The 24,793-nt window shown below is 43.8% G+C and overlaps 1 protein-coding gene and 1 long non-coding RNA gene across 6 annotated transcripts in view; one reads left to right on the plus strand and one right to left on the minus strand.

Moving 5' to 3' along the window:
* Positions 1 to 8,650, minus strand: part of LOC130274386 (uncharacterized) — a 68,462-nt gene extending 59,812 nt beyond the window's left edge. Inside the window, exons 1-2 of the long non-coding RNA XR_008844352.1 lie at positions 8,623 to 8,650; positions 8,443 to 8,523 (exon numbers count right to left, since the gene is read on the minus strand). This is a non-coding gene — a long non-coding RNA (uncharacterized LOC130274386). The remainder of the gene's footprint in view (positions 1 to 8,442; positions 8,524 to 8,622) is intronic.
* A 112-nt stretch (positions 8,651 to 8,762) lies between these two features.
* Positions 8,763 to 24,793, plus strand: part of COL14A1 (collagen type XIV alpha 1 chain) — a 216,651-nt gene continuing 200,620 nt past the window's right edge. For 4 of the 5 annotated variants that reach the window (XM_056522682.1, XM_056522680.1, XM_056522684.1 and 1 more), the window contains exons 1-2: positions 8,791 to 8,869; positions 11,412 to 11,565. The gene's annotated coding sequence lies outside the window, so the exon portion shown is untranslated. The other variant, XM_056522681.1, reaches the window with a different exon arrangement.

The following is a 24,793-nucleotide window of genomic DNA, read 5'->3' on the forward strand; positions in this document are numbered from 1 at the left end:
GGATATCCTCACGGAACACCTTGCATTCTATTAGGGACTGCAATACTCGGAATCTCTGGTTGGAAATTTTACCTCTGGAGATTCCGCAGTCTAAACCTATCCTCAGGGTCTATTCACATGCGCAGATGTCTGCCATTAACCCCTCAGATGCCGTGATCAATACAGATCACGGCATCTGCAGCATCACGGTCACTAAATGGATGATCGGATCGCCCGCAGCGCTGTCGCAGCGATCCGATCATCCAGAACAGCAGACGGAGGTCCCTTCACCTGCCTCCGCTGCCTTCCATGGGTCTTCTGCTCTGGTCTGCGATCGAGTAGACCAGAGCAGAAGATGACTGATAATACTGATCAGTGCTATGTCCTATGCATAGCACTGAACAATATTAGCAATAGAATGATTACTATAAAAAGTCCCCCATGGGGACTATTAAAGTGTAAAAATAAAAGTTAAAAATGTTAAAAATAAAAAGTAAATTTTTTTTAAAAACCCTCCCCCAATAAATATGTAAATTGTCTCATTTTCCCAATTTCACCCCCAAAAAGTGTAAAAAAATATATTTTCTATACATATTTTGTATTGCCGAGTGCGTAAATATCCGAACTATTAAAATAAAATGATACCGTACGGTGAGCGGCACAAAGGTAAAAAAAAAAAAGTCCAAAATAGCTGCTTTTTTACATTTTATTAAAAAATAAAACAATTATAAAAAATGTATTAAAAGTTTTATATAAGCACATTTGGTATCAATAAAAAGTACAGATCACAGCGCAAAAAATGAGCCCTCATACCGCCACTTATACGGAAAAATGAAAAAGTTATAGGTCTTCAAAATAGGGGGATTTTAAACGTACTAATTTGGTTAAAAAGTTTGCGATTTTTTTTAAGCACAACAGTAATAGAAAAGTATGTTAGCATGGGTATCATTTTAATCATTTTGACCCAAAGAATAAAGAACACGTCATTTTTGCCGTAAATTGTACGGCGTGAAAACGCAAACCTTCCAAAATTTGCAAAATTGCGGTTTTCTTTTTAATTTCCCCACACAAATAGTATTTTTTCGGTTGCGCCATACATTTTATGGTAAAGTGAGTGATGGCAATACAACGGACAACTGGTCACGCAAAAAACAAGCCCTCATACTAGTCTGTGGATGAAAATATAAAAGAGTTATGATTTTTTTAAGGCAAGGAGGAAAAAACGAAAACGTTAAAATAAAATTGAGTCCTTAAGGGGTTAAAGGGGTTCTCCACTGGAAAACATTATCTTTTAAATCGACCGGTGCCAGAAAGTTAAACAGATTTGTAAATTACTTCTGTTTAAAAATCTTAATCCTTCCAGTACTTATCAGATGCTGTATGCTCCACAGGAAGTTCTTTTCTTTTTGAATTTCCTTTCCAGTCTGACCACACAGTGCTCTCTGCTGACACCTCTGTCCATGTAAGGGACTGTTCAGACCAGGAGAGGTTTGCAATGGGGATTTTTCTCCTACTATGGACAGAGATGTCAGGAGAGAGCACTGTGGCCAGACAGAAAGGAAATTAAAAAGGAAAGGAACTTCCTCAGGAGAATACAGCAGCTGATAAGTACTGGAAGGATTAACATTTTTAAATAGAAGCAATTTACAAATTTGTTTAACTTTCTGGCAGCAGTTGATAAAAAATAATAATAATAATAATTCCAGCAAAGTACTCACTATGTCAGTGGATTCTTATCCTCTATATGAAAACAATTAATATTATAAACCTGACAGACACTGTATCCTCTTAATATAACACTACTATACACTGCACTCTTTGAATATAAACCTTCCACACACCATACCCTCTGAATATAAATCTTCCACATACTGTACCCTCTAAATATAATACTGTAACACACCGTACCCACTGAACATAATACAACCTCACACTGTACCCACTGAATATAATACTATGACACACTGTACCCTGTGAATATAATACCACACACTGTACCCTCTGAATATAATACCACACACTGTACCCTCTGAATATAATACCACACACTGTACCCTCTGAATATAATACTACCCCACACTGTACCCTCTGAATATAATACCACACACTGTACCCTCTGAATATAATACTACCACACACTGTACCCTCTGAATATAATACTACCACACACTGTACCCTCTGAATATAATACCACACACTGTACATTCTGAATATAATACCAACACACAATGCACTCTCTGAATAAAAACCTGGCACGCACCATACCCTCTAAATACAACACTACCATACACTGCGCTCTCTGAATATATCACTGCCACGCACTGTACCCTCTGAATATACTACCACACACTGCACCCTCTGAATATAACCTTGCCATATAGTGCACCCACTGAATACAATACAACAACAGCAGTAACACCCCTCATCATCCATTAGCTGATGCTATTACCACAGGAGGGAGGGGGAATGGTGGTTTTGCTGGTGGATGATGGGGGTGCTACTGCTGGGGGGGAGAGGAGTTGCTGGTGGATGATGAGGTTGCTACTGGCTCCCCCCCTGGCAGTAGCACCCCCATCATCCATCGGCAGGATCAGCCTCCTGGCAGTAGCACCCCCATCATCCACCATCAGGATCTGCTTATGGGGGTGCTACTGCTGGGGGGGGATGTTGCTGGTGGATGATGAGGGTGCTACTGCCGGGGGGGGGGAACAAAAAGCATTATGTAGGCAGCACTTCCCTCACATCAGGTAGGTAATAGTTTCCCCACATTAGGTAGCATAGTTTCCCCACATTAGGTAGCATAGATTCCCCACATTAGGTAGGTAGCAGTTTTCCCACTTTAGGTAGCAGTTTCCCCACATTAGGTAGCATAGTTTCCCCACATTAGGTATCATAGATTCCCACATTAGGTAGCAGTTTCCCCACATTAGGTAGCATAGATTCCCCACATTAGGTAGGTAGCAGTTTCCCCACATTAGGTAGCATAGATTCCCCACATTAGGTGGCGGTTTCCCCACATTAGGTAGCATAGTTTCCACATTAGGTAACATAGTTTCCCCACATTACGGTAGGTAGCATAGATTCCCCACATTAGGTAGGTAGCAGTTTTCCAAAATTATGTAGCAGTTTCCCCACATTACGTAGCATAGTTTCCTCATATTAGGTAGCATAGATTCCCACATTAGGTAACAGTTTCCCCAGATTAGGTAGCACAGATTCCCCACATTAGGTAGCATAGATTCTCCACATTAGGTAGCAGTTTCCCCACATTAGGTATCATAGTTTCCCCACATTAGGTAGCATCGATTCCCCACATTAGGTAGCAGTTTCCCCACATTAGGTAGCATAGTTTCCCTACATTAGGTAACATAGTTTCCCCACATTAGGTAGCATATATTCCCCACATTAGGTAGCATAGATTCCCCACATTAGGTAGCATAGATTCCCCACATTAGGTAGGTAGGAGGTGTTGCTGGTGGATGATGAGGTTGCTACTGGTTCCCCCCCTGGCAGTAGCACCCCCATCATCCATCGGCAGGATCAGCCTCCTGGCAGTAGCACCCCCATCATCTACCATCAGGATCTGCTGATGGGGGTGCTACTGCTGGGGGGGGATGTTACTGGTGGATGATGAGGGTGCTACTGCCAGGGGGGGGGGGGGGAGGGGAACAAAAAGCATTATGTAGGCAGCAGTTCCCTCACATTAGGTAGGTAGCAGTTTCTCCACATTAGGTAGCATAGTTTCCCCACATTAGGTAGCATAGTTTCCCCATATAAGGTAGCATAGATTCCCCACATTAGGTAGGTAGCAGTTTTCCCACATTAGGTAGCATAGTTACCCCACATTAGGGAGCATAGATTCCCACATTAGGTAGAAGTTTCCCCACATTAGGTAGCATAGATTTCCCATATTAGGTAGGTAGCAGTTTGCCCACATTAGGTAGCATAGATTCCCCACATTAGGTAGCAGTTTCCCCACATTAGGTAGCATAGTTTCCCCACAATAGGTAGCATAGTTTCCCAACATTAGGTAACATAGATTCCCTACATTAGGTAGCAGTTTCCCCACATTAGGTAGCATAGTTTTCCCACATTAGGTAGCAGTTTTCCCACATTAGGTAGCAGTTTCCCCACATTAGGTTGCCGTTTTCCCACATTAGGTCACAGGTTCCCCACATTAGGTCGCAGGTTCCCCACATTAGGAAGCATTGTCTCCCCCGACACACACACACAGACACACCCTGGCCTGTGCAATGCTTCTCTCCAGAGGCGGCCTGACGAGTGACGTCACTGACGTCCTCCTGCGCGGGTCTGTGGAGAAACGTCACTTGCGCGATGTCCGTCCTCAGACCTGAGCCAGGCGCAACAGAAGCCGGGGGGAGGGGTGAATGGACGGCCGGCCACAACAGAAGCTGGGGGGGGGGGTGTATTGCTATTGATCGGACAGCCAGGCGTAGCTGAGGACTAGGGGTTTGAAGCGCGGACGCAGCCAGGCGCAGCTCAAAGGGGAGGGTGTGTGTGTGTTGAACGACATGGTGTCACCCCATCAGGCTGGTGTCACCCGGCTCGGCCCGCACCCCCCACACCCCGGTTGCTACGCCACTGTATGGCTCTCCCATAGAGGATGCAAGGAGCAGATGCTGACACGCTGCCCAATGCACAGGGAAAACCGGGGATGTCTCAGCGGTCAGACTTCTCCATTCTCGGAATCATATCCCCCTGTCCTGTGAATAGGGGATACGTTTTACAGTAGTAAAGTACCACATTGCCTCCTTGGAAAAATTTCTGCGGATACCCATGTTTGCTTTGACTCATTTTGGTTTTACATAGGACTGCAGGAGCCAACAACATTGTCTCATCGTGATACCTAAAGCACGCAGTCCTCAAGGCAAAAACAAACAGTCAGCTCTGCTACTTATGCAATGATTAAAGGGCATGCTGCCAGGGCATGGTGGGAGAAGGGCCACAGGTTGGAGAACGCTGAATTAGACCAATTACAGTTTGCAAGATGACCACTGGATGGCGCACTTGCCTTACATAATAGTTTTCAAATCACCAGGTTGAATATTGTTTATCTACTTCGGTGGTCTCCAAACTGTGAACCTCTAGACGTTGCAAAACTACAACTCCCAGCATGCCCGGACAGCCAACGGCTGTCCGGGCATGCTGGGAGTTGTAGTTTTGCAACAGCTGGGGGCACATTGGTTGGGAAATTGGTCTTATTTACTGTATATATAGATGAAAAGAGGAGAAACTAAATTATACGTTTCGCCTCTTCCCCCACTCGACTTGACTATCTTCCTATTCAGCAGGTAACTATGATATCAATGCACATTGTAGTGTCTCAGCAGAGCAGAACCCCCATCATGTAGTGGCAGCAATGCATGAGATTCCTCCTCTATGGGCCTGGATGAGGCATGTACTTTATTGTGTATGAAACCTTTGAACCCCCTTTGTGTTTACCTTCTTGGCTTTGATGCTAAAGGGAAAGAGTTAATCACAGGCCTCAGTGGATACAAATGATCCCCTTCCTCCCGATGCTGACAGAAGTGGCAGCAACACGACGACGACTACATGATAAATGACCCTGGTGATATCATACATGAAGGGGTCATATGTTACGTGACAGATTAAGATGGTGCCCACCTAGTATGTAATGCTAAGAAGGGGCAGTGGGTGGTACTGTAAAAGCGTGTGGGTCAAATGTTCTGTGCTGGGTCCGAATAACACCGTAAAACGTGCAAGATAATGTCACTGCAATACCCAGATAATAGAACTATATAGTGCTCTAAAAAAAATAAAAATAAAATAAAACTGCAATATAGTGTCATATAGTGCCCTAAAAAATAATAATAAAAAAAACCCTGCAATATAGTGTCCTAATGTCATCATGCACTGCACAAAATATCGCCACTGCAATGTCCAAATAACAGATATGGGGACTCAATAATAGTGTCATATAGTGTGCTGATAATACCACCATACAATACGAAAAATAATGCCCAGGTAATACAGCTATATAGTGGTACAAAACGACACCAATATAGAGTCCTTATAATATATATCATCACACACTGCACACTGCAATACCCCGATTATATATATATTTATATACATATAGTGCCCTAATGATACTGTCATACAGTGCAGTAATAATACTGCTACATAATACACAAAAGAACGTAGCTGCAATACCCAATAAATATAGCTATATCGCTATATATAATAATATTGCCATATAGTGATCTAATAATGCTGCCTTACACTGCTTATACAATGCCTAGATAATAGAGCTATATAGTGCTTAATAATACAGCCAACCACTACTTAAACAATACCCACATAATAGAAATATAAAGTGCTTAATAATATTGCCATACACTTCTTATACAATACCTAGATAATAGGGCTATATAGCGCTTTATTAATGCTGCCATATAGTGCTCTAATAATACTGCCAAACACTACTTAAATAATGCCCATATGTTAGATCTATGTAGTGCCGCAATGATACCACCATATATTACTAACTCAATACTGTTTATACATATGGCTGAATTATACAGTACAGTGCTTTAATAATACTTAAAGGGGTACTCCGGAAGAAAACATTTTTTTTAAATCAACTGGTGCCAGAAAGTTAAAGGGGTACTCCGCCCTTAGACATCTTATCCCCTATCCAAAGCATAGGGGATAAGATGTCAGATTGCCGGGGTCCCGCTGCTGGGGACCCCCGGGCATCTCCGCTATGGCACCCCGCTATCATTACTGCACAGAGCACACTCACTCTGTGCATAATGACGGGCAATACAGGGGCCGAAGCATCGTTACCTCACGGCCTGCCCCCTCTATACAAGTCTATGGGAGGGGGCGTGGTGGCCATCACGCCCCCTTCCATAGACTTGCATTAAGGGGGCTGGCCGTGACGTCACGAGGGGCCGGCCCCTATATCGCGGTCATTATGCACAGAGTGAGTGTGCTCTGTGCAGTAATGATAGCGGGGTGCCATAGCGGAGATCCCAGGGGTCCCCAGCAGTGGGACCCCGGCGATCTGACATCTTGTCTTAGGGGATAAGATGTCTAGGGGCAGAGTACCCCTTTAAACAGATTTGTAAATTAAGTGCATAAGAAGAAGAATGAAAGGTCGGCACTCACCGGATTTCCAATTCAGCAGATTTTATTGCACAATACTCACAGCCATAGTACAGTTCTAGGGGAGACGACCGATGGTAACATAAGGGGGGTACCACAGAGAGGCGACACCTGTGTTTCGCACTTAGTAGTGCTTCGACGGGCCAGAGGTGTCAGCAGAGAGCACTGTGGTCATAATGTCAGCAGAGAGCTCTGTGTTCCAAAGAGAAAATAATTTCCTCTGTAGTATTCAGCAGCTAATAAGTAATGAAAGGATTAAGATTTTTAAATAGAAGTGATTTACAAATCTGTTTAACTTTCTGGCATCAGTTGATTAAAAAAAAAAAGGTTTTCCACCGGAGTACCCCTTTAAAAGGGGTACTCCCGTGGAATTTTTTTTTTTTTTTTTTTAATCACTTTTTAAGGGCTGTATACTAAAGAGAAATCAAAAAAAGAAATGCATTTCCTCTGATGTCATGACCACAGTGCTCTCTGCTGACCTCTGCTGTCCATTTTAGGAACTGTCCAGAGTAGGAAAAAATCCCCATAGCAAACATATGCTGCTCTGGACAGTTCCTAAAATGGACAGCAGAGGTCAGCAGAGAGCACTGTGGTCATGACATCAGAGGAAATGCATTTCTTTTTTGGATTTCTCTTTAGTATACAGACCCTAAAAAGTACTGGAAGGATTAAGATTTTTTTGATAGAAGTGATTTACAAATCTGTTTAACTTTCTGGCACCAGTTGATTTAAAAAAAAAAAAAAATTCCTGCCGGAGTACCCCTTTAAAGTACCCCTTTCATTAAAATGTAATATACCAGTGGTCTCCAAATTGTGGACCTCCAGATGTTGCAAAACTACAACTCCCAGCATGCCCGGACAGCCGCTGGCTGTCCAGGCATGCTGGGAGTTGTAGTTTTGCAACATCTGGAGGTCCACAGTTTAGAGACCACTGCTATACATTATGGGAGTTATAGTTTTGAAATAGATAAAGAGTCACAGGTTGGGGAACAGCCGGCTGAGCATCCCCTGACTGAATCTAAACTGCCAAGGCATGCTGGGAGTTGTAGTTTTGCAACATCTGGAGGTCCACAGTTTAGAGACCACTGCTATACATTATGGGAGTTATAGTTTTGAAATAGATAAAGAGTCACAGGTTGGGGAACAGCATTCCCCCATCCCCTGACTGAATCTAAACTGCCAAGGCATGCTGGGAGTTGTAGTTTTGCAGCCTCCTCCTATCCCCTGATTGAACTTGATGTTTTATTTCAACCAAACTATTCAACTACGCAAATCACAAACTCGGCTCCGCTATGCCTGTATCCGGTCTACCTTGAAGGGTGTTTCTCTGGTGTTAACCCATCGGAAGGTCAATGGTTGCCCGTGCAGCCTCCAAAAAAATGGCAAATTCACCTACGAAAGGAAAAAGTGCTTAAAGTTTAAAAAAGTAATCTTGTATTTGGTCGACACTGAAAAGTGACATAAAATACTCCAAAAATATTTGTGACATACAGTGGGGGAGATTTATCCAGACCTGTGTAGAGGAAGAGTGGAGCAGTTGCCCATAGCAACCAATAGATCGCTTCTTTCATTTTTCAGAGGCCTCATTAAAAATGAAAGTGGCAATCTGATTGGTTGCTATGGGCAACTGCTCCACTCTTCCTCTACACAGGTCTGGATAAATCTCCCCCTTAGACTTTTATTGACTTTTCTATTAGATGCACTGATGCATGCTAGGGAGGGGCTCTGATTGGCACAGGTGAGGGGATTTGGATGGCACAGGTGGGGGGTCGGGCTGGTGCAGGTTGGGGCTCTGCCTGGTGCAGGTTGGGGCTCTGCCTGGTGCAGGTGGGGACTCTGCCTGGTGCAGGTTGGGGCTCTGGCTGGTACAGGTGGGGGCTCTGGATGGTACAGGTGGGGGCTCTGGCTGGTACTGGTGGGCACTCTGGCTGGTACAGGTGGGCACTCTGGCTTGTGCAGGTGGGGGCTCTGCCTGGTGCAGGTGGGGGCTCTGGCTGGTACAGGGGGGCGCTCTGGCAGGTACAGGTGGGCACTCTGGCTTGTGCAGGTGGGGGCTCTGCCTGGTGCAGGTGGGGGCTCTGGCTGGTACAGGGGGGCGCTCTGCCTGGTGCAGGTGGGCACTCTGGCTGGTACAGGTTGGGGCTCTGCCTGGTACAGGTGGGCACTCTGCCTGGTGCAGATGAGGGCTCTGGCTGGTAAAAGGGGCGCTCTGCCGGGTGCAGGGTGGGGCTCTGCCTGGTACTGGTGGGCACTCTGCCTGGTGCAGATGGGGGCTCTGCCTGGTGCAGATGGGGGCTCTGGCTGGTACAGGTTGGGGCTCTGGCTGGTACAGGTTGGTGCTCTGCCTGGTGCAGATGGGGGCTCTGCCTGGTGCAGGTGGGCACTCTGCCTGGTGCAAGTGGAGGCTCTGCCTGGTGCAGGTGGGGACTCTGGCTGGTACAGGTTGGTGCTCTGCCTGGTACAGGTGGGCACTCTGCCTGGTGCAGGTTGGGGCTCTGGCTGGTACTGGTGGGCACTCTGGCTGGTGCAGGTGGGGACTCTGCCTGGTACTGGTGGGCACTCTGCCTGGTACTGGTGGGCACTCTAGCTGGTGCAGGTGGGGACTCTGGCTGGTGCTGGTGGGCACTCTGGCTGGTACAGGTGGGGGCTCTGGCTGGTACTGGTGGGTACTCTGCCTGGTGCAGATGAGGGCTCTGGCTGGTAAAAGGGGCGCTCTGCCTGGTGCAGGGTGGGGCTCTGTCTGGTGCAGATGGGGGCTCTGCCTGGTGCAGATGGGGGCTCTGGCTGGTACAGGTTGGGGCTCTGGCTGGTACAGGTTGGGGCTCTGGCTGGTACAGGTTGGTGCTCTGCCTGGTGCAGATGGGGGCTCTGCCTGGTGCAGGTGGGCACTCTGCCTGGTGCAGGTGGGGGCTCTGCCTGGTGCAGGTGGGGACTATGGCTGGTACAGGTTGGTGCTCTGCCTGGTACAGGTGGGCGCTCTGCCTGGTGCAGGTTGGGGCTCTGGCTGGTACTGGTGGGCACTCTGGCTGGTGCAGGTGGGGACTCTGGCTGGTACTGGTGGGCACTCTGCCTGGTGCAGGTGGGCACTCTGCCTGGTACTGGTGGGCACTCTGCCTGGTACTGGTGGGCACTCTGGCTGGTGCAGGTGGGGACTCTGGCTGGTGCTGGTGGGCACTCTGGCTGGTACAGGTGGGGGCTCTGGCTGGTACTGGTGGGCACTCTGGCTGGTACAGGTGGGGGCTCTGGCTGGTACTGGTGGGCACTCTGCCTGGTGCAGGTGGGCACTCTGCCTGGTACTGGTGGGCACTCTGGCTGATACAAGTGGGGGCTCTGACTGGTGCAGGTTGGGGCTCTGCCTGGTGCAGGTGGGGGCTCTGGCTGGTGCAGGTGGGGGCTCTGGCTGGTACAGGTGGGGGCTCTGGCTGGTGCAGGTGGGGGCTCTGGATGGTACAGGTGGGGGCTCTGGCTGGTACTGGTGGGCACTCTGGCTGGTGCAGGTGGGCGCTCTGGCTGGTGCAGGTGGGGGCTCTGGCTGGTACAGGTGGGGGCTCTGCCTGGTACAGGTGGGCACTCTGCCTGGTGCAGATGAGGGCTCTGGCTGGTAAAAGGGGCGCTCTGCCTGGTGTAGGGTGGGGCTCTGCCTGGTACTGGTGGGCACTCTGCCTGGTGCAGATGGGGGCTCTGCCTGGTGCAGATGGGGGCTCTGGCTGGTACAGGTTGGGGCTCTGGCTGGTACAGGTTGGTGCTCTGCCTGGTGCAGATGGGGGCTCTGCCTGGTGCAGGTGGGCACTCTGCCTGGTGCAGGTGGGGGCTCTGCCTGGTGCAGGTGGGGACTCTGGCTGGTACAGGTTGGGGCTCTGCCTGGTACAGGTGGGCACTCTGCTTGGTACAGGTGGGGGCTCTGGCTGGTACTGGTGGGTGCTCTGGCTGGTGCAGGTGGGGGCTCTGGCTGGTACAGGTGGGCACTCTGCCTGGTACTTGTGGGCACTCTGCCTGGTACTGGTGGGCACTCTGGCTGGTGCAGGTGGGGCTCTGGCTGGTGCAGGTGGGGGCTCTGGCTGATACAAGTGGGGGCTCTGGCTGGTACAGGTGGGTGCTCTGTCTGCCATGGTCTGGGGCTCAGGGGCACAGCTCAGTACCTCTTCCCATCCTTCAGGGCAGGTAAGGTAATTGGTGAAGGAGGGGCTGATGTGTGAGGATTAGCTGCTTCCCTCCATCCACCTTCTGTTCTACCATTGGCTGTCTGGCTCTGTCTTCTCTCCTTCCTTCTTCTCTATCAGATCTAGTGCAGAGGAGCTCGGAGCAGCTGCTGGGGAAGGACCCTCATACATCACCAGGGACCCCAATGAGAACCTCTGGAGGAAGCTGAACTTTACCAAAACTTTCTGGGGGACCTTCACTTTTCACAGCTAATAATTTCTAATGCATTTACTGGTAAGAAAACTTTCATTCTCAGTAGAAGCAACAGTAACAATATATATATATATATATATATATATATATATATATATATATATATATATATATATATATATATATATATCTGTGCCACATAGGTGTGTATAGATGCAGCAGAGCTGAGTTTGTCATTTGTAAATGATGGTGGTATTATATGGTGTTATGGGTGGTTTTACATAGGACTGCTAGTAAACCCTTTAATATTTAACCCTTTAAACTTAGAGAATAGTCACAATACCATGCAGCCCCTGAGTATTACATCACAAATTCAGCTCAGCTACATCTGCATATTAATGGTAACAAATAGACACTTTGTTATAATTGTGCAGATTGAATAATATTATTAGATAGATATGAGATAGATGGAAAGATAGATTTGAGTTGGATAGATGTATATGAGAAATAGATATAAGATAGATAAGAGATAGATAGATAGATAGATAGATAGATAGATAGATAGATATGAGATAGATATGAGATAGATAGATAGATAGATAGATATGAGATAGATAGATAGATAGATATGAGATAGATAGATATGAGATAGATATGAGATAGATAGATAGATAGATAGATATGAGATAGATATGAGATAGATAGATAGATAGATATGAGATAGATAGATAGATATGAGATAGATATGAGATAGATAGATATGGGATAGATAGATATGAGATAGATATGAGATAGATAGATATGAGATAGATAGATATGAGATAGATATGAGATAGATAGATATGAGATAGATAGATAGATAGATAGATATGAGATAGATATGAGATAGATAGATAGATATGAGATAGATAGATATGAGATAGATAGATAGGAGATAGATATGAGATAGATAGATATGAGATAGATAGATAGATAGATAGATATGAGATAGATAGATAGATAGATAGATAGATAGATATGAGATAGATAGATAGATATGAGATAGATAGATAGATATGAGATAGATAGATAGATAGATAGATATGAGATAGATAGATATGAGATAGATATGAGATAGATAGATAGATAGATAGATATGAGATAGATATGAGATAGATAGATAGATATGAGATAGATAGATAGATAGATAGATATGAGATAGATAGATATGGGATAGATAGATATGAGATAGATATGAGATAGATAGATAGATATGAGATAGATATATAGGAGATAGATATGAGATAGATAGATATGAGATAGATAGATAGATATGAGATAGATAGATAGATAGATAGATAGATAGATAGATAGATAGATACAATGAAGAAGCAGCACTCAAGGTCCGTGAAAAAAAGTGTGTGGCTTTTATTCAACCAAACATCCTGTATGGACCTTGAGTTCTGCTTCTTCATTGGATTTACTGGACCTGGGACCGGGTTTACCTGCAGCACCAGTATACACTTTACAGTGCTGCCCACCTTTCTATCATTATTAGATAAATAGATAGATAGATATGAGATAGATAGATATTAGATAGATAGATATGAGATAGATAGATATGAGAGAGATAGATAGATAGATAGATATGGGATAGATAGATATTAGATAGATAGATAGATAGATATGAGATAGATATGAGATATAGATAGATAGATAGATATGAGATAGATAGATATGAGATAGATAGATATGAGATAGATAGGTATGAGATAGATAGATAGATAGATAGATAGGAGATAGATAGATAGGAGATAGATAGATAGGAGATAGATAGATAGATATGAGATAGATAGATATGAGATAGATAGATAGATAGATATGAGATAGATAGATATTAGATAGATAGATAGATAGATAGATAGATATGAGATAGATATGAGATATAGATAGATAGATATGAGATAGATAGATATGAGATAGATAGATATGAGATAGATAGGTATGAGATAGATAGATAGATAGATAGATAGATAGATAGATAGATAGGAGATAGATAGATAGGAGATAGATAGATAGGAGATAGATAGATAGATATGAGATAGATAGATATGAGATAGATATGAGATAGATAGATAGATATGAGATAGATAGATATGAGATAGATAGATAGATAGATATGAGATAGATAGATAGATAGATATGGGATAGATAGATAGATAGATATGAGATAGATAGATATTAGATAGATAGATAGATATGAGATAGATAGATATGAGATATAGATAGATAGATATGAGATAGATAGATATGAGATAGATAGATATGAGATAGATAGGAGATAGATAGATAGGAGATAGAAAGATAGATATGAGTAGTGTTGAGCGGCATAGGCCATATTCGAATTCGCGAATATTCGCGAATATATGGACGAATATTCGTCATATATTCGCGAATATTCGCATATTCGTAATATTCTCGATTTATTTTCGCATATGCGAAAATCCGTGTATGTGAAAATTTACATATGCGAAAATTAGCATATGCAGAAATTAACATAAGCGAAAATTCGCATATGCGAAAATCCGCACGCCGATCTCACACAGTAGTATTAGAGCCTTCTTTACACCCCACAAGCTGGAAGCAGAAAGGGATGATCACTGGGATGTGTACTGTGTAAAATAAAAAAATGAAAAAATAAAAACGAATATTCGTAATTACGAATATATAGTGCTATATTCGCGAATATTCGCGAATTCGCGAATATGCGATATTCGCGAATAAAATTCGCATTGCGAATATTCGCGAGCAACACTAGATATGAGATAGATAGATATGGGATAGATAGATAGATATGAGATAGATAAATATTAGATAGATAGATAGATAGATATGAGATAGATAGATATGAGATATAGATAGATATATAGATATGAGATAGGTAGATATGAGATAGATTGATATGAGATAGATAGGTATGAGATAGATAGATAGATATGAGATAGATAGATATGAGATAGATAGATAGATAGATATGAGATAGATAGATATGAGATAGATAGATATGAGATAGATAGATATGAGATAGATAGATAGATAGATAGATATGAGATAGATGATAGATATGAGATAGATAGATATGAGATAGATAGATATGAGATAGATAGATAGATAGATATGAGATAGATAGATATGAGATAGATAGATAGATATGAGATAGATAGATATGAGATATAGATAGATATATAGATATGAGATAGATAGATATGAGATAGATAGATAGATATGAGATAGATGATAGATATGAGATAGATAGATATGAGATAGATAGATAGATAGATATGAGATAGATAGATAGATATGAGATAGATATGAGATGGATAGATAGATATGAGATAGATAGATATGAGATAGATAGATAGATAGATATGAGATAGATGATAGATATGAGATAGATAGATAGATAGATATGAGATAGATGATAGATATGAGATAGATAGATATGAGATAGATATGAGATGGATGGATAGATAGATATGAGATGGATGGATAGATAGATATGAGATAGATAGATAGTGCTGTCTGTCATTGATCCATCATTTATATGATCAATCAGAGCCTCACTAGATAATGCAGACCTTGATGGATCACATGACTGACACCAAGTATATAGTGCGGTCTGTCGGCTTCCATCATGGTGTACAGCCATATTTATTCCTCTGTGATGTAGATTCAAGAAGGAACATCCAAGACAAATGTGAACAGAGCCTAAAGAGAAACCTGCGACCTATTAGTTACATCAGCATTGTAGCTCCAAATCACATTTTGTTCTTGCCCCATGGACTGGTGTCTCTTGTAGTCAGCTCAGTCCTAGTCCCTGTTCTGCATTAGATGGGTACAGGCTCTGCTGGATTGTCCTGGGATGTGCCCAGTTATGGGCTCCTGGCTGCACCTGGAGAATGCTGCCATTGTGGCACATTGCATTGTATTGGATTGTATTGGATTGTATTGGATTGTATTGTATTGTATTGTATTGCATTGCATTGTATTGTATTGGATTGGATTGGATTGCATTGTATTGCATTGTATTGCATTGTATTGTATTGTATTGTATTGTATTGCATTGTATTGCATTGGATTGTTGCCATCCTCTTGTTCTTTTCTTCTATTGTTACTTATTATGTCAGTCCTGACCTTTTGTGTTTATGAGATGACCCATTGTCAGTGCAGTGTACCAGATACATGTATGTAGCCATTATTGCTGGGAGTTGTAGTTTTGCTGGGGGCCGCAGGTTGAACAGTGTAATGGTCCCAGAGTGTAATGGCAAATTCAGCTCTGCTATATATAGGGTTGCCACCTTTCTTGCAAAAAAAATAAAAAATACGTCCATGTTAATTTGCATAATTAATTATATAAGCGTAACGTCACAGGATACACATATGAGGGGGAAATTTTGTCCTATTCTGACCTCTATAACTTTTTTATTTCTCCTTATACCGGCCTGTATGAGGGATCATTTGTTGCACCCTGATCTGTATTTTTTATGGTACCATTTTTGTTTTGATGTGACTTTTTGATCGCTTTTTTAAAATTAAATTCGGGACTTGCAGTTAGTTACTAATTACAACTCCCAGCATGCCCTGATACAGCCTGTGGCTGAGCAGCTGCCCCAAAGGAAAACTACAAATCCCAGCATGTTGGACTATATAGTAGTATATAGTATAGATCAGTATCTCCCAACCAGGGGTGCCTCCAGCTGTTGCAAAACTACAACTCCCAGCATGTTTGGCTATATAGTAGTATATAGTATAGGTCAGTGTTTTTCAACCAGGGGTGCCTCCAGCTGTTGCAAAACTACAACTCCCAGCATGTTGGACTATATAGTAGTATACAGTATAGGTCATGTTTCCCAACCAGGGGTGCCTCCAGCTGTTGCAAAACTACAACTCCCAGCATGTTGGACTATATAGTAGTATATAGTATAGGCCATGTTTCCCAACCAGGGGTGCCTCCAGCTGTTGCAAGACTACAACTCCCAGCATGCGCTAATACAGCCTGTGGCTCAGCAGCTGCCCCAAACGAAAACTACAACTCCCAGCATGTTGGACTATATAGTAGTATATAGTATAGGTCATTGTTTCCCAACCAGGGGTGCCTCCAGCTGTTGCAAGACTACAACTCCCAGCATGCCCTGATACAGGCTGTGGCTCAGCAGCTGCCCCAAATGAAAACTACAACTCCCAGCATGTTAGACTATATAGTAGTATATAGTATAGGTCATTGTTTCCCAACCAGGGGTGCCTCCAGCTGTTGCAAGACTACAACTCCCAGCATGCCCTGATACAGGCTGTGGCTCAGCAGCTGCCCCAAATGAAAACTACAACTCCCAGCATGTTAGACTATATAGTAGTATATAGTATAGGTCATTGTTTCCCAACCAGGGGTGTCTCCAGCTGTTGCAAGACTACAACTCCAAGCATGCCCTGATACAGGCTGTGGCTCAGCAGCTGCCCCAAATGAAAACTACAACTCCCAGCATGTTAGACTATATAGTAGTATATAGTATAGGTCATTGTTTCCCAACCAGGGGTGCCTCCAGCTGTTGCAAAACTATAACTCCCAGCATGCCCGGACAGCCGTTGGCTGTCCGGGCATGCTGGGAGTTGTAGTTTTGCCACAGCTGGAGGTGCTCTGGTTGGGAAACACTGGTATAGTATATGGTGCAACATTCCGGGTGTTGGAGGATTGGTTGGATAAATATCGGCCATTGCATTGCATCTATTATTAATATAAAAATACCGTCATGATGTCAGCCCTAGCTATATATGATGATAGTAAGTAATGTTGTCCATGTGCTTGTAGCTGACACGCTCTACTTGTCTAACATAGGAATTCCCCTTTTAAGTGTTATTTTTCTATTGTTTTTGCTCTCATAGTCACATGATTTGTTGAGTTTAAAATGTGTTGGACTTTGTCTTCTTTTGTATTTGGTTGAATATTGACTTTCCCATTTACTTCACCAATAAGAAGTCCCCCCCCCCCTCCCAAAAGGTATTTACTTTGTGCCGTCCTCTTTAGGCCTTATCCTTGGTAAATTTATAATAAATCCCACATTTGTACATTTGTATAGTATTCATAGCATGGCTACATTATATATCTCACATTACACTCTTATATGTCTGGAGGGAGGCATTTGGATTCCCTGTAGTTCTTTACTATTTAGCTGTAGGCACTGTGTGCGGCACAGTATGGTGCCCCAATATGATACTGCGTGGGGCAGTATGGTGTCTCCATATGACACAGTATGGGGTCTCTATATGATACTGAGCGGCACAGGATGGTGTCTCCATATGAAGCTGTGTGGTACAGTATGGTATCTCCATATGATGCTGTGTGGCACAGTATGGTGTCTCCATATGAAGCTGTGTGGCACAGTATGGTGTCTCCATATGACGCTGTGTGGCACAGGATGGTGTCTCCATATGACACTGTGTGGCACAGGATGGTGTCTCCATATGATGCTGTGTGGCACAGTATGGTGTCTCCATATGACACTGTGTGGCACAGTATGGTGTCTCCATATGATGCTGTGTGGCACAGTATGGTATCTCCATATGAAGCTGTGTGGTACAGTATGGTATCTCCATATGATGCTGTGTGGCACAGTATGGTGTCTCCATATGACACTGTGTGGCACAGTATGGTGTCTCCATTTGATGCTGTGTTGCACAGAATGGTGTCTCCATTTAATGCTGTGTGGCACATTATGGTGCCTCCATATGGCGCTATGTTGCTTAGTATGGTGCCTCCATATGATGTTGTGCGGCACAGTATGGTGCATCCATATGACGCTGTGTAGCCCAGTATGGTGTCTCCATATGGCACAGTATGGTGCCTCCATATCATGCTGTGTGGCACAGTATGGTGCTTCCAGATGACGCTATATAGCACAGTATGGTGCCTCCATATGATGCTCTGTGGCACTGTATGGTGTCTCCATATGGCACAGTATGGTGCCTCCATATGATGCTCTGTGGCACTGTATGGTGCCTCCATATGAAGCTGTGTGGTACAGTATGGTGCCTCCATATGAAGCTGTGTGGTACAGTATGTGCCTCCATATGACGCTGTGTAGCACAGTATGGTGTCTCCATATCATGCTGTGTGGCACAGTATGGTGTTCCAGATGACGCTGTGTGGCACGGTATGGTGCACACATATGACGCTGTGTAGCACAGTATGGTGCCTCCATATGACGCTATGTGGTACAGTATGGTGCCTCCATATGAAGCTGTGTGGCACGGTATGGTGCACACATATGACGCTGTGTAGCTCAGTATGGTGTCTCCATATCATGCTGTGTGGCACAGTATGGTGTTCCAGATGACGCTGTGTGGTACAGTATGGTGCCTCCATATGACGCTGTGTAGCACAGTATGGTGTCTCCATATGACGCTGTGTGGCACTGTATGGTGTCTCCATATGACGCTGTGTAGCACAGTATGGTGCCTCCATATCATGCTGTGTGGCACAGTATGGTGTTCCAGATGACGCTGTGTGGCACAGTATGGTGCTTCCAGATGACGCTGTGTGGCACCATGCCTCTAGTATAGCATAACCTCATAACATGGCAGCCGATGGAGCATGTTGGATTCTCTGTACGATTCCATATGAAATCATAAACATACAGAGGTACAGATGGACCCCATAAAAGTCATACACTAGTGTGCAGTGATAAGTACCAAATAGATTACAATGTATCAAGATGTATCCTACAGTATTCCACTAATTTAGATGTAGCAGAGTTGGATTTGTCACTAACAAAATTGTAAGTTGTACTGAATGACAAAGCGGACAAAACACCTAATGGCCTGCGCACAGTGTGGACGACATTTGGCTATGGGCTTTCTATCTTTATTGACAGATGAGTGGAGTTTCTGGCTCAGGTGGCCTCAGATCCCACAATGATTGTGTTTGCACTGGTTGGGCTCCGCACACAGTCTTATCAGTGATGCAGAATTTATTGCTGGTGCTCTCCTCTGTATTAAAGGGGTACTCCGGTGGAAAACATTTTTTTTTAAAAATCAACTGGTACCAGAAAGTTAAACAGATTTTTTATATGACTTCTATTAAAAAATCTTTAGCCTTCCAGTACTTTTTAGCAGCTGTATGCTACAGAGGAAATTCTATTGTTCTTTTTGAATTTCTTTCTTGTCTTGTCCACAGTGCTCTCTGCTGACACCTGATGCCCATATCAGGAACTGTCCAGAGCAGGAGAAAATCCCCATTGCAAACCTATGCTGCTCTGGACAGTTCCTGAAACGGACAGAGGTGTCAGCAGAGCGCACTGCAGGCAAGACAAAAAAATAAATAAATTCAAAAAGAAAAGAATTTCCTCTGCAGCATACAGCTGCTAAAAAGTACTGGAAGGGTAAAGATTTTTTAATAGAAGTAATTTACAAATCTGTCTAACTTTCTGGTACCAATTGATTAAAAAAATAAAAATAAATTCTACCGGAGTACCCCTTTAAGGGCAGTGTTTCCCAACCAGGGTGCCTCCAGCTGTTGCAAAACTACAACTCCCAGCATGCCTGGACAGCCTTTGCCTCCAGCTGTTGCAAAACTACAACTCCCAGCATGCCCGGACCGCCTTTGCCTCCAGCTGTTGCAAAACTACAACTCCCAGCATGCCCGGAAAGCCAAAGGCTGTCCGGGCATGCTTGGAGTTGTAGTTTTGCAACAGCTGGAGGCACCCTGGTTGGGAAACACTGCCCTTAAAGGGGTACTCCGGTAGAATTATTATTTTTTTTTTAATCAATTGGTACCAGAAAGTTAAACAGATCTGTAAATGACTTCTATTAAAAAAACTTTACCCTTCCAGTACTTTATAGCAGCTGAGTGCTACAGAGGAATTTCTCTCTTGTCTTGTCCACAGTGCTCTCTGCTGACACCTGATGCCCGTATCAGGAACTATCCAGAGCAGGAGAAAGTCCCTATTGCAAACCTATGCTGCTCTGGCCAGTTCCTGACTTGGACAGAGGTGTCAGCAGAGCGTACTGCGGACAAGACAAAAAAAAAATTCAAAAAGAAAAGAATTTCCTCTGTAGCATGCAGCTGCTTAAAAGTACTGGAAGGGTAAAGATTTTTCAATAGAAGTAATTTACAAATCTGTATAACTTTCTGCTACCAGTTGATTTAAAAAAAAATTTTTGTCCACCGGAGTACCCCTTTAAGGGCAGTGTTTCCTAACCAGGGTTCCTCCAGCTGTTGCAAAACTACAACTACCAGCCTGCCCAGACAGCCTTTGCCTCCAGCTGTTGCAAAACTACAACTCCCAGCATGCCCGGACAGCCAAAGGCTGTCCGGGCATGCTTGTAGTTGTAGTTTTGCAACAGCTGGAGGCACCCTGGTTGCGAAACATTGATTTTGGGTATTTTATCTGTCCCTGGATCTAGGAGGAGGGTGGCCAGAGGTTAATACTATCCCAGGCCCCATCATGTCCTCTGCTCTGCACTCCTGGGTAGGATGGGTTTATTGTTCAACCTGAAGACAGAGAGGAGTGTTTCCTCAAGAATTCCACTGTGAAAGGTGTTGTGGCCTGAAGCTACGAATATCACAATCCAGTCGACAGGGTTTGTCAGTGATGAATGTTTGGAAGCTTCTCCGCCCTCATTCATTCAATAAAGGGACAGAAGACTCAAGAGCTTGTCAGGACAAAGTCACCACGACACCACTTATAATCAATAGATCGAAAGATCACATACTCAGCTCTGCTACATCCTTCTCGGGAGAGTGCATTGCTTTATATAGTTATTTACCTATGAGACAGCCCCAAAGAGATGAAATTCAGCTGCATCAGTATGTGGCATCGATCCAGCAATACAATCTGATCATAAGTGTGTATACCTGTGTCTATAGCTGAGAGTCTATCTAAATATCTAAAATATGTAAAAAATAAAAATAAAAAAAAGCAGCACAACCAATTAGATGAAGAAAAAGTGCTTCTGGAGCATTTGTCCACAATGATTTCCACATGTAGTACAGCAAAAGGATCTCACCGCAGCACACAATCCATAGTTAAAGGGGTACTCCGCTGTCCGGGACAAAAGCCATCACGCACCCTCCCATAGACTTGCATTGAGGGGGCAGGGCGTCATGAGGGGGCGGGGCTGTGACATCACAAGCTCCCGTCTCCAGCGTTCGGAACAGTTTGTACTCCGCTACCCCTTTAAAGAGTACCTGTCAATAAATAAAACTTTTAATATAGTGTTCCTTGTGTAATTTGCAGACACTTTCCCATTCACTTGCTTTTAAACTTATCAATATAAATATGTTTAAAGTGTACCTGTCGTCAACAAAAACTTTACATATAATGTAGATAATACCATAATATGTATATTTCTAATATACATCGGTTTAAAAATATGTATATATTTGTCCCTGCAGCTATTGCAAGCAGGGCTCTGTACACTGAGGACAAGCAGGGCTCCATACAATGAGAACAAGCAGGGCTCTGTGCACTGAGGACAAGCAGGGATCTGTACACTGAGGACAAGCAGGGCTCTGTACACTGAGGACAAGCAGGGCTCTGTACACTGAGGACAAGCAGGGCTCCGTACACTGAGGACAAGCAGGGCTCCACACAATGAGGACAAGCCGGGCTCTGTACACTGAGGACAAGCAGGGCTCTGTACACTGAGGACAAGCAGGGCTCTGTACACTGAGGAAAAGCAGGGCTCTGTACACTGAGGACAAGCAGGGCTCTGTACACTGAGGACAAGCAGGGCTCTGTACACTAAGGACAAGCAGGGCTCCATACAATGAGGACAAGCAGGGCTCTGTACACTGAGGACAAGCAGGGCTCTGTGCACTGAGGACAAGCAGTGCTCTTTACACTGAGGACAAGCAGGGATCTGTACACTGAGGAAAAGCAGGGCTCTGTACACTGAGGACAAGCAGGGTTCTGTACACTGAGGACAAGCAGGGCTCTGTGCACTGAGGACAAGCAGGGCTCTGTACACTGAGGACAAGCAGGGCTCTGTACACTGAGGACAAGCAGGGCTCTGTACACTGAGGACAAGCAGGGCTCTGTGCACTGAGGACAAGCAGGGCTCTGTGCACTGAGGACAAGCAGGGCTCTGTAAGTTGAGGACAAGCAGGGCTCCGTACACTGGGGACAAGCAGGGCTCTGTACACTGAGGACAAGCACGGCTCTGTACACTGAGGACAAGCAGGGCTCTGTTCACTGAAGACAAGCAGGGCTCTGTACACTGAGGACAAGCAGGGCTCTGTACACTGAAGATAAGCAGGGCTCTGTGCACTGAGGACAAGCAGGGCTCTGTACACTGAAGACAAGCAGGGCTCCGTGCACTGAGGACAAGCAGGGCTCAATACACTGAGGACAAGCACGGCTCTGTACACTGAGGACAAGCAGGGCTCTGTACACTGAAGACAAGCAGGACTCTGTACACTGAAGACAAGCAGGGCTCTGTGCACTGAGGACAAGCAGGGCTCCGTACACTGAGGACAAGCAGGGCTCCGTACACTGAGGACAAGCAGGGCTCTGTACACTGAGGACAAGCAGGGCTCCGTACACTGAGGACAAGCAGGGCTCTGTACACTGAGGACAAGCATCGCTCTGTACACTGAGGACAAGCAGGGCTCTGTACACTGAGGACAAGCAGGGCTCTGTACACTGAGGACAAGCAGGGCTCTGTACACTGAGGACAAGCAGGGCTCTCTACACTGAGGACAAGCAGGGCTCTGTGCACCGAGGACAAGCAGGGCTTGCCACATCTAAAGCTTCCCAGCAGCTCAGTCAGGCTGATCGGGACCACCGTGGTGAAAGCTTGGTGTCCTGATCAGCTAGGACGCACGAGGAGGGTCCCTCTCCTGCCTCCTCAGCGTCCGATCTCCGAATGACTGCTCCGTGCCTGAGATCCAGGCAAGAGCAGTCAAGCGGCGATAACACTGATCAATGCTATGCAATGGCATAGCATTGAACAGTGTAATGCATGTTATAGTCCCCTATGGGGGCTATAACATTGCAATAAAAGAGTGAAAAAAAATTGTTAATAAAGATGATTTAACACCTCCCCTAATAAATGTTTGAATCACCCCCCTTTTCCCATAAAAAAAAACTGTGTAAATAAAAATAAACATATATGGTATCGCCGCGTGCGTAAATGTCCGAACTATAAAAATATATCATTAATTAAACTGCACGGTCAAACTAATAAAAGTTTCAATCCCCCCCCCCCCTCCTTTTCCCATGAAAAAATTAAACAAAAGTGCAAAGATGGGAAAACGCTGAGTCCTGAAAGGGTTAAAGGTACAATAACACATCTAAATAACATACATAGAAATAACATATGTCATGATAATTATAAAAAAAATATTTACTTTCGGCAAACTGCTAAGACATAGTAGGAACCATAACCAGTCTCTCAGTGGGCCCAACACCTGTGCTGCAGGTCTGCCTGAGGAAATCCGAAGCCTCAGGAGAATCTTTGGTACTGGGACACCACATATCCATCTATTAATATCATATTTATCTCTTTAATATCTATCTCTCATATCTATCTCTCATATCTATCTATCTATCTCATATCTATCTATCAATCTCATATCTATCTATATATCTATCCCATATCTATATATCTATATATCTATCTCATATCTATCTATCTATCTATCTATCTATCTAATGTCTATCTATCTATCTATCTATCTATTTATCTCATATCTATCTATCTATCTATCTCATATCTATCTATATATCTATCTAATGTCTATCTATCTATCTCATATCTATCTATCTATCTCATATCTATCTATCTATCTATCTCATATCTATCTATCTATCTATCTATCTCATATCTATCTATCTATCTATCTATCTCATATCTATCAATATATCTATCTATCTATCTATCTCATATCTATCTATCTATCTATCTATCTATCTATCTATCTCATATCTATCTATCTATCTATCTCATATCTATCAATATATCTATCTATCTATCTATCTATCTATCTCATATCTATCTATCTATCTATCTATCTATCTATCTATCTATCTATCTCATATCTATCTATCTGCCTATTTATCTATCATCTATCTCATATCTATCCATTTATCTTTCATCTATCTATTTCATATCTATCTCATATCTATCCATTTATCTTTCATCTATCTATCTATCTATCTATCTATCTATCTCTCATCACTCAATATATGTTTTCTACATAAAATATTTAAATGTAATCTATATCACACTCCAGAGCTGCATGCACAATTTCACATGTTGTTACAAGAAGCAGTCA

Source organism: Hyla sarda, chromosome 5 (assembly GCF_029499605.1).
Source record: "Hyla sarda isolate aHylSar1 chromosome 5, aHylSar1.hap1, whole genome shotgun sequence".
Classification (NCBI taxonomy): Eukaryota; Metazoa; Chordata; class Amphibia; order Anura; family Hylidae; genus Hyla; species Hyla sarda.